This window comes from Phyllobates terribilis, unplaced genomic scaffold (genome assembly GCF_046119375.1).
Source record: "Phyllobates terribilis strain yellow unplaced genomic scaffold, ASM4611937v1 Scaffold_5__5_contigs__length_657084704, whole genome shotgun sequence".
NCBI classification, from domain to species: Eukaryota; Metazoa; Chordata; class Amphibia; order Anura; family Dendrobatidae; genus Phyllobates; species Phyllobates terribilis.
In genome coordinates, this window is record NW_027362765.1 from 548,222,607 (window position 1) to 548,236,266 (window position 13,660).

Consider the following 13,660-nt stretch of genomic DNA (forward strand, 5'->3'; position numbering starts at 1 on the left):
TTAGCCAGCTCGGGTGCAGACGGGAGGCCTGGCAGGGGAATGAAATGAGCCATTTTGGAAAAGCGGTCAGCGACCACCCAAATGACCGTAAAACCGGCAGAGACAGGGAGATCTGTTATGAAGTCCATAGCTATATGCTGCCAGGGGGCAGCAGGTACTGGAAGAGGAAGGAGGCGACCGGCTGGCAGGTGTCTCGGAACCTTGTTGCGGGCGCAGGACACACAGGCAGAAACAAAGTCTATTACGTCCTTGTGCAGGGTAGGCCACCAGTAGTGCCGGGTGATAAGCTGGAGGGTCTTTTTCTGACCGGCGTGGCCAGCAAGCTTAGACGAGTGACCCCAGTGTAGGATCTTCTCCCGATCAGGTACCGTTACGAACGTCTTACCGGGAGGGAGACGATTTAGACTCACGGGGGCCACCTGCATTACTCTGGCGGGATCGATGATGTGTTTAGGTTCCTCCTCAAGATCAGACACCAGGAAGGATCGAGACAAGGCATCAGCTTTGATGTTTTTGTCAGCCGGGCGAAAATGAAGAACAAAATCAAAGCGAGCAAAAAACAAGGACCACCGGGCTTGGCGCGGGTTAAGTCTCTGGGCACTCTGGAGGTAAGCCAAGTTCTTGTGGTCCGTGTAAATTATTACCGGGTGAAGAGCCCCCTCGAGCAGGTAACGCCACTCCTCCAATGCCAGATTAATGGCCAATAACTCTCGGTCTCCTATAGAATAGTTGCGCTCGGAAGAGGAGAAGAGTTTGGAGAAGAAGCCGCAAGTTACCATTCTCCCGGAACACGATTTTTGGGTAAGTACCGCTCCGGCTCCAGAAGAGGAGGCGTCAACTTCCAGGAAGAATTGCTTGTTGCCGTCCGGGCGATGCAGCACCGGGGCGGAAGAGAAAGCCTGTTTTAAGGAAAGAAAGGCTTCCTCTGCTTCGGGCGGCCATTCTCTGGGATTAGTGCCCTTACGGGTGAGCGCAGAGATAGGGGCAGTCCGGGAAGAGAAGTGCGGTATGAAGAGGCGGTAGTAGTTGGCGAAGCCCAGGAACCGCTGAATAGCCTTCAACCCCTCTGGTCGAGGCCACTTCTCGATGGCAGACAGTTTCTCAGGATCCCTTCGTAGGCCGGTCTGAGAAATTATGTAGCCCAAAAACGGAAGCGAGGTCTGCTCAAAGAAGCACTTCTCATATTTAGCGTAGAGGTGGTTCTGCCTGAGCCTGAGCAGAACCTCACGAACATCCCTCTGGTGTGTGGGGAGATCCGGAGAGAAGACCAAGATGTCATCCAGGTACACCACTATGCAGGAGTAGAGAAGGTCCCGGAAGATGTCATTGACCAACTCTTGAAAGACGGCAGGAGCGTTACAGAGACCGAAGGGCATTACCAGGTATTCATAGTGGCCGTCCCGGGTGTTGAATGCCGTCTTCCATTCATCCCCCTGACGGATACGGACCAGGTTATACGCCCCACGGAGGTCCAGCTTGGTTGGTGAAGATTCTAGCCCCCCTCAGACGGTCAAATAATTCCGGAATGAGCGGAAGGGGGTATTTATTCTTCACCATGATCTGGTTAAGGCCTCTATAGTCTATACAGGGACGGAGTGAGCCGTCCTTCTTTTTGACGAAGAAGAAGCCTGCTCCCGCCGGGGAAGTAGATTTCCGGATGAACCCACGGGCCAGATTCTCCTCAATATATTCTGACATGGATCGGGTCTCAGCAGCGGACAAAGGGTAAATGCGCCCACGGGGAGGAGTAGCGCCGGGCATCAGGTCGATTGGGCAGTCGTATGGTCTATGAGGGGGTAATGTCTCGGCCTCCTTTTTATTAAAGACGTCCGCATACGACCAATAAGGACCCGGAAGACCAGTTAGATTGGCTGGAGTAGGAGAAGGACGGACAAGATGGACGGGAACTAAACAAGTCTTATGGCAGTCCTGTCCCCAGCGAAGGACTTCTCCAGTCTGCCAATCAAGCACGGGTGCATGTCTCTGAAGCCAAGGTAGGCCTAGTAAGAGGGTGTGAGAGAGTCCAGGCAGAACATGAAAGAAGATGCTCTCAGAGTGCAGCATTCCCACCTGCAGGGTTATGGATTCGGTGATGAGTTGGATGGGATGTGGTAAGAGGCCCCCATCCACGGCAGCGACAGATAAGGGTACAGCTAGAGGTTTGGTAGGAATGCGGTATTTCTCTACCAGAGACTGAGAAATGAGATTTCCGGCAGCTCCAGAGTCAAGTTGGGCTAGTTCAAAATGACGGTTCGCAGATGATAGAGACCGACAGCAACAGAGATGGAGAGGGTTTACTCTTGTCTAGGACGACCTCTCTGAGCGATCCTAGACACAGGCGTTTCCCGACCTCTCCGGGCAGGAACGGATCTGGTGCTCCTTACTGCCACAGTAGAAGCAGCTCCCCTCGGCACGGCGTAACTCTTGACGGGTTTTGACCATCTTGGTCTGGTCGACCTGCATAGGCTCGGGTGAGTGCGCCTGGGGAGTAGCGGGAGAAGTGACAGATTTCTGAAAGGTAGGGGCTAGACGTGGAAACCTCCTCTCACGGGTGACCTCTTTGGCGCGTTCCTGGAACCGGATGTCAATCCGGGTGGCAAGAGTTATTAAGTCGTCGAGTGTGGTAGGTATGTCCCGACCGGCGAGTTCATCTTTAATACGGCCGGACAGACCCTCCCAAAAGACAGACACCAGGGCGTCGTTATCCCAGGCCAGCTCCGAAGCATGGGTACGGAACTTTATGGCATATTGGCCCACGGTGAGATTTCCTTGATGGAGGCGTAGCAGAGATGATGCGGATGAGGTCTTCCGTCCGGGTTCGTCGAAGACTTTCCGGAAAGCCGTGAGAAAGGCAGGCAGGTTGGACACCAGGGGGTCTCCTCTCTCCCATAGAGGATTTAGCCAAGTCAGTGCCTCCCCCGTGAGATGGGACATGATGAAGGCTACTTTGGCCCAGTCGGAGATAAACTGGTGGGACAGGAGTTCTAAGTGCAGGGTGCACTGGTTTATGAAGCCCCGAGCTTGAGCGGGGTCGCCTTCGAAGCGAGGAGGTGCAGAAAGCCGGGGTCCGGGGCAGGATGCCATGGTATTGGTGGGCAGCGGCGCTGCCGGGCTGCGAGTCATGACACTAGCGGTGGTTGCTGGTGGAGCAGTCAAAGTGTCCAGGCGAGAGTTGACATTCCGCAGATGACTCAGGATGGACTCCTGTTGGGTCCTCTGACGGGACAGTTCATGACATAGGTCCGAGAGCGAGGGAGCTTGGGTGCCACCGGGTTCCATGGCCCAAGCAAACTGTAACGGGTCTGGGAGGCGGAACCTCTGAGCAACTATACAAGGGGGCGGTCCTTGTAAGGAAGCGGGTGGCTCCCAGGGAAGATGGGCAGGTAGTCACGGCAAGTGACAGGGACAGTCTCTGGGTAGAAGGGCAGGTAGTCGCGGCAAGTGACAGGGACAGTCTCTGGGTAGAAGGGAAGGTAGTCACGGCAAGTGACAGGGACAGTCTCTGGGTAGAAGGACGGGTACTCACGGCAAGTGACAGGGACAGTCTCTGGGTAGAAGGACAGCAGGCAGGTGGCTGGTGAGCGCTCCTAGGTGAGCGGGCTAGAGTCTTTGGACAGGCAGGTGGTCACGGCAAGTGACGGCAGAGCCTCCAGGTAGGCTAGCAGGCAGGTAGCAGGTGAGCGCTCCCAGGTGAGCGGGCAGGCTGGTCCATAGACAGACTGACAGGTGTCGGAAGGCAGACCGTCGGACCGCAGGCTTGCAAGCAGGTAAACGGATATCAGGCAGGTATCAAGCAGGAATCTGACAGGTGACTGGCAGGTAACTGGTACGGGACCTGAGGGCTGAAGCAGAGTGAAGGCTTTGAAACAACATTGCTCGGGCACCTCCATTTAGGAGGAGGTGCCTTATATATGGTGAGGTCCTCCGGCCATTGGCCGGGGACTCCTTAGGATGGCGCGCACGGCCCCTTTAAGAGAGGGGGAGCGCGCGCGCGCGCTCTAAGCACAGTGGCCGGGAAGCAGCGCGCGCTGCCAGCAGAGCGGGAGGAGGACGCCGGGCACGGAGTGGAGAGGTGAGGGGAACAGCGTCCCTGCCTAGCAGGAGGCAGGGACGCCGACGCTACACCCAGTATTGGACTACATAGCAAGTCATGCACAAATTGTTTTCTAAGATGTGCTGATGGCATTTTAGTAGCTGAAAACATGAATGTTATTTAATAACCTAATTTTAAATTTGACTGACTTTGTGACAGTGATAAGTATACATTTGTACTACAAAAGTATTCCAAATTCTAGATTCTCCCTGGACAGACACATGTGCCAATTCAGGGTCTGTATGGATGTAAGTCACATACATTGTGCTACAACAGGCCTGCCCGCAGCGTGCCAGCTGTCACCTCTCTTTATTCTTGCTGTACTGCTACATTGTGCAGTGTTCTGTCCAAATCAACCACAACGTGTGGCCTGTCAAAGGCTTCCCTTGGTTAACTCCACCTCACAGCTGTCGCATTACAGAGAGCTTGTACACATCTCACTGTCATGTCATGCCGGAACGTAACTTCCAATGCTTTGACTTGGGATCACTCATTTATCCATGGATGTGCTAAAAAGTCTTTCACATTACATCACTAAGTAGTGCTAGGTGAATATTATGTATGTGTATGTTATTAGTGATGGTAAGGAGTTGAGGCAGACTTATCAGTGGGCCAAAAAGAATATTTATAACATCCCCTTTCTTCCTGAGCCCCTTATTCTGCCACATAAGAAATAGTGATGAGCGAGCGTGCTCGTTTAACCCTTTAAAAGAGCACGCTCGGGTCCTTACCGACTATCTTGCGTGCTCGTTTAACCCTTTAACAGAGCACGCTCGGGTCCTTACCGACTATCTTCAGCGTGCTCGTATATTATGTTCAAGTCCCTGCGTCTGCATGATTTATGGCTGTTGGTCAGCCTCAACACATGCAGGGATTGCCTGTTTGTTAGGGAATCCTCACATTTGTTGAGGCTGTCTTACAGCCATATATCATGCAGACGCAGGGGCTCAAACAAAATATACGAGCACGCCGAAGATACTCGGTAAACACCCGAGCGTGCTCGGTTAAAGGGTTAAACGAGCACGCTCGCTCGTCACTAATACGAAACTAAAAAATTGCCTACGCAGATACGTAAAGTCAGAATGACTGTTTGTCAAAGGGTTAGAAAACATCATAAAAAGAAAGTAAGTAGGGAAGGAATAAAATAAAAAATGTTGAGAAACCAAGATAGAGAGAAACTTGTTTTTGTGGCTGGACATAAGGTGTTTGATTTGGCTCATTTTGGAGGAAGTAGAAGGAAGTGATCACCAAGAGCTGCAGACCTTCCTTTTACGGCAGGAGGTGTTTTGGACATACATATTAGCTACAATAAGAGATGGATGAATGAAAACTGCAATTTTATGGTCTTTTTGGAATTTGTGTAATTTGCAGTATGTGGCACTATTTAGACTATTTTTAAAATGACTTATTTTTACAGGTAAGATTTTTTTGCAATAAGTATATTACAAACGTTTATTGGTTGGTAATTAGATAAATTAAAACAATTTCAGGAGATAAGGTGTTGTAGTTTTTATTTAATGGTCCATAAATATTATAGATAATTATTATTATTTTATAATGATAACATTTAACATTTTAGATAACTCTGCTTCATCCCCTCAGGTTCTGCAATAGACATGACACATTGTATACATTACATGTTGTATACATTTCCTGACAGCAACTAATAAATATACGGCATTGGCTCAAAAACTATACTTGCTCCATCTATAGGGGATATCAACAGTAGTGGACATTTTTATCTATCTATAAACTAGGAATAAGTATACAATTGCTAGATGCCACACTACTGACTAGTGTTGAGCCACCCCCGTAGTGTTCGAGTTCGGTTCGGTTCGTCGAACACCCGTGTGTTCGCCGAACTGTTCGTCGAACTGTTCGTCGAACACCTTCGAACACCGTTAAAACCAATGGCAGGCAAACAAAAACACATAGAAACACATAGAAAACACCTTCAAAGGTGTCCAAAAGCTGACAAACTGCTCAGAAGACACAACTAACACATGGAAAAGTGACAAGTACATATAGTCATGCGAAAAGAAAAGAGGTGGAGGAGTAAAAGGAGGGGGAGACACAGATATAGGCATGTCATGCCCTTCTAAAATCCAAAAAGTGAGAAGCCGAGACGGCCAGTCCGCTCCTGCCCGTGCCACCTCCGTGTCGCCGGGTTTGTGCCAGAGCCGCGGTGAACCCTGACGGCCAGCCCCCCTCTCCCAATACTGGTGCCTGTCCGCTGGTGGGTCGAGAGAGCCCCCCTGTGGTGGAGGCAGCTCTAAGCTTTTTAATTTAAATTGGCCCTCTAATTTGAATGAATACACTTTAAATCCATTTACAAGGATCTATTGGAGGGCAAGTCTCATGCCAGCAGCTGCGTAATTCCAGCTCCAGTAGCGTCCACTAAAGCTGCTGCAGTTAAAAAGCTTTTATAAGGATCGAGCTCGGCTGTCCACCGCAAGGCATCCTAGTGCCAGTCCCAGCCCCTATGCCTTGGGGTGCCTCCTGATGCTCTTCACTAAGTATCCCGTGGTCCCGAAGCATTTCCTTTGAAAAAATTAAGTGTCCAAACTACAGGTGGTGTAGCTTGCTTAACAGCCGGGATAATCCGCTGACTAGCAGACACTGCTACTAGGCACAAAGTATTTCCTGGGCTAGATGCAGTTAAAAATTTGTAAGTAGATACTCTCGTTGCATGCTGAGAAAGCATTCCATAGAGTCTCCTGGCACGCCATATATGATTCTCTTAAAAAGCTTGGGGTAGGGGTCTAGGGGACCCTTTTATAGCCAAAATCACGGCCCTGTATCACAATACGTCACCTAGGCTGAAGATAAATGGAACTGTAGCACCGAGGGCTCGGTTGCTACAGACGTATTGCACCTCACCCAGAGGTGTGATATCTCACTCTCAGATAAGGATGGAGTGTGGATCAGGACCCGACACCTGCATGCATTACACCACATTGCCGTGGGGCAGGGCGACCAATATGCCCCTGAGATGGGCACGACAGTCCCTGTCCCTGGCTGGAGTGGGGGGAGGGAACACTGAGGAAGGGGAACCCTGCAGTGCAGGAGCAGGGAGGAAGCAGTTCCTGGGTGCATTGAGAAGGGAGTATAAAAGGTGGGCACCATCTTAGTTCAGTGCAGAGAAGTCTGAGCAGAAGTGGCAGGGAGCAGGGGCTCTGCATGAGCTCTGCTCCGGAGGCGGGCCTAGTAACAGAGGCCCAGGCCTGCAAGAGGGAGAAGGAAGGAAGAGGAGCGGAGAAGGCTCCAGGAACGAGGAATGAAGGGATCCCAGGGGTGCGGACGGGCGAGTCGCCACCGCACGCCCGAATCCACCTGCGTGGAGGGGTCAGGCCAAAGGGGGAGACCGGTCCCCGAACTAGTGGAGGCAGGAAACGACCCTCAGCTAGAAACCGGAGGCTCTGACATTTTATGTGGCGCAGCCCCTTGCTCCACCCGCTAGGAAGGCACCACATAGGGTCAGGGAAACTGGCGCCAAGTTTACCAAGAGGAGGCCCGAGGCAGCCGGACAGAAGTGTTGGTAAGAAAGGCCAGACAAAGGACACACAAAGGGGGTCCTGTGAAGCGCTCCAAAGTTATCTGGGAGTTGTCTGAGCCCCTCACCTGGTGAGCACAGTACGACGTGGGCAGCCGTTACCTGCAGACGTGGTCTGGATAATAAGAACTGTGAGTAAAGGCCCTGAACTGCATCACTGACTCCGTGTCGTTACTGCTGCTGCCCTGCACCATCACCCCCATCCTCCGCATACACTGCCCTGAGGCTATACTCCTCCCGTGGGGAGTTATGCTACGCTCTGCTGCACCCACAACACCAGCCTTAGCGGTCTGCCCTGTAGCGGCGGTTCACTCTGACCGCAATCCACGGGTGGCGTAGTCGGACATTTAAACATCAAAACCACATAAATAGTTCCGCCACTGGTTTGACCGCCCTGAGCCACGGAACTGGATCGCCGCCACGAAGACTACAACCACCAGCATCCACCAAAAAGGGTCCGGCTCCGGGTGTCCCAAGGCCCAGGGGGTGCGTCAGAACATTTTCATCACCTTTCACAATCACCAATGGGACAAGGCAGGGATGTCCTCTGTCCCCTCTCTTATACATCCTAGTGACGGAGCACCTGCTCTCATCAATTCGCCATAACCCCAATATTAGGTGGATTGAGGTGGGAGGCACCGAGTACAAGTGCTCTCTATTTGCTGATGATGTCCTAGTATATATCACTCAATCACATATATCCATCCCTGCTGTTATGGCTGAAATAGATCACTTTGTTACATGGTAAAATTTTAAAATCAATGCAGCGAAGTCTGAGGCCCTCGATGTCTCCCTCCCTAAATCCATATAGGATTCCATCCAGTCCAACTTTCCCTTTGCCTGGCCCTCACAGGGTATCAAATACTTAGGAATTCCTATTCATAGAGACCTCTCCCATCTATGTTATCTTAATTTTGGACCCTTTATTGAACAATTCCATACAGACCACGGTTGGCAAGTTAGAACTGTAAGATTCACTACGTGAACCACTGGTGTTTTGTGGAAAAGCACATGTACACCGCGTTCCAAATTATTATGCAAAAAGTGTTTAGGAGTGATAAGGGAAGAATTTGTTTGTTTGTCAGTTAAACTCATTGATGGTGATGTGTGTCAGGGCTCTTTATATCACTGTAAGCAATTGCAGACACCTGTGCTAATTAGTTTGGCAGGTGTGTCCAATGAAAGGCAAGACTACTTAAGAAGGCTCTCTCACATTATTAAGCAGCCTACATTTTCTGCCAAAATGGGAAAGAAAAAGGATGTGTCGGCTGCTGAGAAGCAACAAATTGTGGAGTGTTTAGGTCAAGGCATGACTAAAATCAACATTGTGCGATGATCAGGATGAAGTGTCTTGGCAATCAAGAAGTATGTAGCTGATTCACAGTACACACGTGTGCGTGCTGATAAGGGCAAATTGAGGACTCTTTCCTGCAGGCAATTACGTCAGGTTGAAAGAGCAGCGGCAAAAAAGCCTTGTCATAGCAGCAGACAAGTTTTTGAAGCTGCTTGTGCCTCCAACGTCCCCCGAACAACAAGATGCAGGGTCCTTCAGAGGTTTGCAGCTGTGCATACGCCATCCTGTCGACCTCCTCTACCCACTTCACACAAGCAGAAACTGCTCCAGTGGTCCAAACATTACATGAAGACTGATTTCAAAACTGTTTTGTTCACGGATGAGTGCCGTGCAGCGCTCGATGGTCCAGATGGATGGAGTGGAGGATGGCTGGTTGATGGACACCCCACGCAAACACGGCTACAGCGCCAACAAGGAGGAGGTGGAGTAATGTTTTGGGCTGGAATCATGGGGAGAGAGATTGTCGGCCCCTTTAGGATCCCTGAAGGCGCTAAAGATGAACTCCATAATGTATGTGGATTTTCTCAAACAGCACTTCCTGCCATGGTTCAAGAAGAAGAACCGTGTATTTCACAGCAAGATCATTTTTCTGCATGATAATGCACCATCTCATGCTGCACATAAAACATCTGCATCTCTGGCTGATATGGGCATAAAAGGGGACAAACTTATGGTGTGACCCCCATGCTCCCCTGACCTCTACCCCATTCAGAACCTTTGGAGCATCATTAAAAGGAGTGTCTATGATGGCGGGAGGCAGTTCACATCTAAGCAACAGCTCTGGGAGGGTATTCTGTCCTCATGCAAAACAATTGAAGCAGAAACCATCCAAAACCTGACAAATTCAATGGACGAGAGAGTTCAGAAGCTCCTTTCGAACAAGGGGTCCTATGTGAAAATGTAACATCACCTAGAATAAAGTTTTGAGTTGAAAACTGTTTGATTTCAGTTTCTAACAACCTGCTAATGCTTATAATTTCAAAAATGACCATTTTTTTGGTCTTTATTAAAATGAAAAGGTTGATCGAAAAGTTTGGGGGATCTAAGAGTGTGGCAACCCAGTAGTCATGATTACTTCGAATTCTGACAATATGAGGGTCATGCTGCAGGTAGTGCAGCAAGAAGGCACTTATGTGTCTTGCGCATCTCGGAGCCCCAAAATTATTTTCCGGGCTAGATGCAGCTAAAAATTATTTTTAATTTTAAATCTGGTGAAGCTTATTATAGATGGCCTAATAGGATCAGTGCTGCACACTGCTACAAAGCCCAAATTATTTTCCAGTCAAGATACAGATAAACATGATTAGTAATTTGAAAGCTTAAAACGGTTGGTAGGGTGATTTTAACCAATCATCAAGCTTTTACTCTCCCCAGGATGACACAGGGGTAGAAAAGTCGTTTCGGATCCATGATTTGTTCATCTTTATGAACGTGAGTCTGTCTACATTATCAGTGGAGAGCCGCGTGCGCTTATCTGTCAGCACACCACCAGCAGCGCTGAACACACGTTCAGACAGAACGCTGGCTGCGGGGCATGACAAGATCTCCAAGGCGTAAGTGGCTAGCTCCGGCCATTTATCCAGATTGGAAGCCCAAAAAGAGCAAGGGTCCAGTGACACAGTCGTGGCTTCAATGTTTACTTGGAGATACTCCTGTACCATCATCTCTAGGCGTTGACTATGTGTCAGACTTCTTGTCTCCTGTGGCCTTGCAAAGGATGGGCTAAAAAAGTGGTGAAATGATTCCGCAAAATTGATGTTACCAGCAGATACTGTGGTTCTGTTACGGTTTGAGTGCTGAACACTTGACGGTCCCACGGTTGGCAAGTTGGAACTGTGAGATTCACTACGTGCACCACTGGTATTTTGTGGAAAAGCACATGTAAGATTCTGCAACAGTCTCTGCTGATACTCCTGCATGCGTGCATCCCTTTCTATGGCAGGAATAATTTCTGCAAATTTACTTTTGTACCGGGGATCTAACAGTGTGGCAACCCAGTAGTCAGGATTATTTCTAATTCTCACAATTCGAGGGTCATGTTGCAGGTAGTGCAGCAAGAAGGCACTCATGTGTGTTGCGCATCCAGGAGCACCAAGTCCCTGTTGTGTTGGTGGCGAGGTAACAATCATGCTTCCTTCCTCTGTCCTCTCCCCCCAACCTCGCACAACAGAAATGTGATCAAGGTCTCCCTCATCTGATGAGTCTTCCATCAGTTCGTCCTCCACTTCTTCCTGGGCTCCTGCACCTTCCTCACTAGTTTGGCTGCTACCATGCGCCCTGGTAAAATCATCTCCCCCACCCTCACATGCCTGCCGCCCTGGTGCTGCCAACCATCTGGACCTTGCAGATGTTAGCCCTTCCGCATACAACTCCTCCTCCTCTACTTCCTCCACCTCCTCTTGTGCCACCACCTGACTCCGAATTCTGTTTAACATGTGCTCCAGCATGTAAATCACCGGAATAGTCATGCTGATAATGGCATCGTCAGCACTAAACATCTTCGTCGCCATTTCAAAACTGTGCAGAAGGGTGCATAGGTCCCTGATCTGAGACCACTCCTCCAGCGTGATTTGCCCCACCTCTGAATCTCGTTGGCCCAGGCTATACGTCAGAACGTATTGCACCAGGGCTTGTCGGTGCTGCCACAGTCGCTGCAACATGTGCAGAGTTGAATTCCACCGGGTAGGCACATCGCATTTTAGCCGGTGAAGTGGCAGGCCCAACGACTTCTGTAGAGATGTAAGTCGCTGAGCTGCGGGATGCGAACGGCGGAAGTGAGCACACAGCGACCGTGCCCTCTGCAGAAGGCCATCTAGTCTGGGATAGTGGGCTAAAAATTGCTGGACAACCAGGTTCAACACGTGAGCCATACAAGGCACGTGTGTGACATTGCCCCGGCGAAGGGCCGCACCCAGGTTTGCAGCATTGTCGCACACGGCCTTCCCTGGTTTCAGGTCCAGTGGAGACAACCATTCATGAAATTGGTTCTCCAGAGCTGACCACAACTCCTCAGCTGTGTGACTCACATTTCCCAGACATTTCAATGTAAAAACCGCCTGATGACGTTGAGCCCTACTGCCAGCATAGTAAGGAGGTGTGCAGGATCCCTTCTGCGCAGTTAGAAAGCTTGTGGCATGACCAGACAGGCTTTGGGTGCAGGTGGAAGACCGAGAGGAGGTTGAGGAGGCAGAAGCAGTGGAGGAAAAATGACATAAAGAGGATTGACGCACAACTCGTGGGGACGGCAAGACTTGGACAGCAGCCCCTTGTCCTGCTGTCACCATAGTTACCCAGTGCCCAGTCAGCGACATGTAACGCCCCTGTCCATGCCTACTCGTCCAAGTGTCTGTGGTGAAATGCACCCTGTCACACACAGAGTTTCTCAAAGAAGCGGTGATGTTGTGTGCGACATGCTGGTGGAGCGCAGGCACACCTTTCTTTGAGAAGTAGTGCCGACTGGGCATCTGGTACTGGGGCACTGCGACGGACATAAGGTCTCGAAAATCCTCTGTGTCCACCAGGCGGAAAGGCAGCATTTCTGTAGCCAAGAGCTTGCAGATGGTGAAATTCAACCTCTTAGCTTTCTCATGGCTAGGAGGAAATGGTCTTTTACTTGTCCACATCTGAGGGACCGAGGGCTGGCTATTGTGCTTAGACGGGGTTGATAAGGGTGTCCCCGGCAAACTGCCGGTCTGTGAGGAAGATGCAGGCGGACATGTTAGGTTGCCTTGATCCAAAGGTGGTGCTATCGATGTCGGACAGCGCTCAAGACCAGCTGGTGTTACCACCTCCAAAGAAAATGATGACCTGCCAATCACGCTGGCTGTTGCGGGTAAAGAGGTGGCAGGTCTGCGCCCCAAAACAGGTGTGACTGCTGTCCCCCCAGTCACAGAGGATGAAGAGGCCGCGGATGCACAAGATATGGCAGACGGTGGTTGGCCCGGCCGGCTAGACCGCATTGTAGCACACTGAGCTTCCCACTGCAACTTATGCTTCATGTCCATGTGCCGGTTCATGCATGAAGTACTCAAACTATGTATTTTTTGGCCTCTACTTAGCTTTTGCTGACAAATGTTACAGATAACACGAGTTGGGTCATCTTTATCGATCTGAAAAAATGCCCAGGCTATGCAAGGCTTAGCACCCATGCGACCTGAAGAGCCACCACGACTTGTGGTGAGAGGCAGAGTTGTGTTTGAGGATGCAGTTGTTGACGTGCTTCCAGTACTACGTCTCTGTCCAGGAAGGCGCAACCTGACCTCGTCGTCACTAGCATCTTCCTCCACCTCCTCTGCTGACCTCATCTCTTGGCTGACTGTGGGTTGACAGTAAGTGGGATCTCCGACCTCATCATCATCACCCTGTGCGTTATCACACCCGTCGTCCTCAGAGCCAACCTGTTCCTGCCCTGACAAAAAACTAAAGTTGTCGCTCCAATCAGGTATTAGAGTCTTATCATCGTCTTCCTCATTGTCTCCACCAACAGGAGTTACAGTTTGGGAATGAGGGTCTACATTATGGTCAGAACCTTCTGCGTCTGGTCCTGGATCCGACTCATAAAGATTCTGGGCATCAGTGCAGATCATTTCCTCGTCTGGATTCACAGAAGCGCTGGAGTCGACCTCTGATTCCCAGGCTATAGTATGAGTAAACAGCTCTG

At 50.3% G+C, this 13,660-nt stretch overlaps 1 protein-coding gene across 2 annotated transcripts in view; it reads right to left on the bottom strand.

Moving 5' to 3' along the window:
- Nucleotides 1-13,660, bottom strand: part of CDH23 (cadherin related 23) — a 1,802,240-nt gene that overhangs the window by 1,352,516 nt on the left and 436,064 nt on the right. The gene's annotated exons all lie outside the window — the stretch shown is intronic.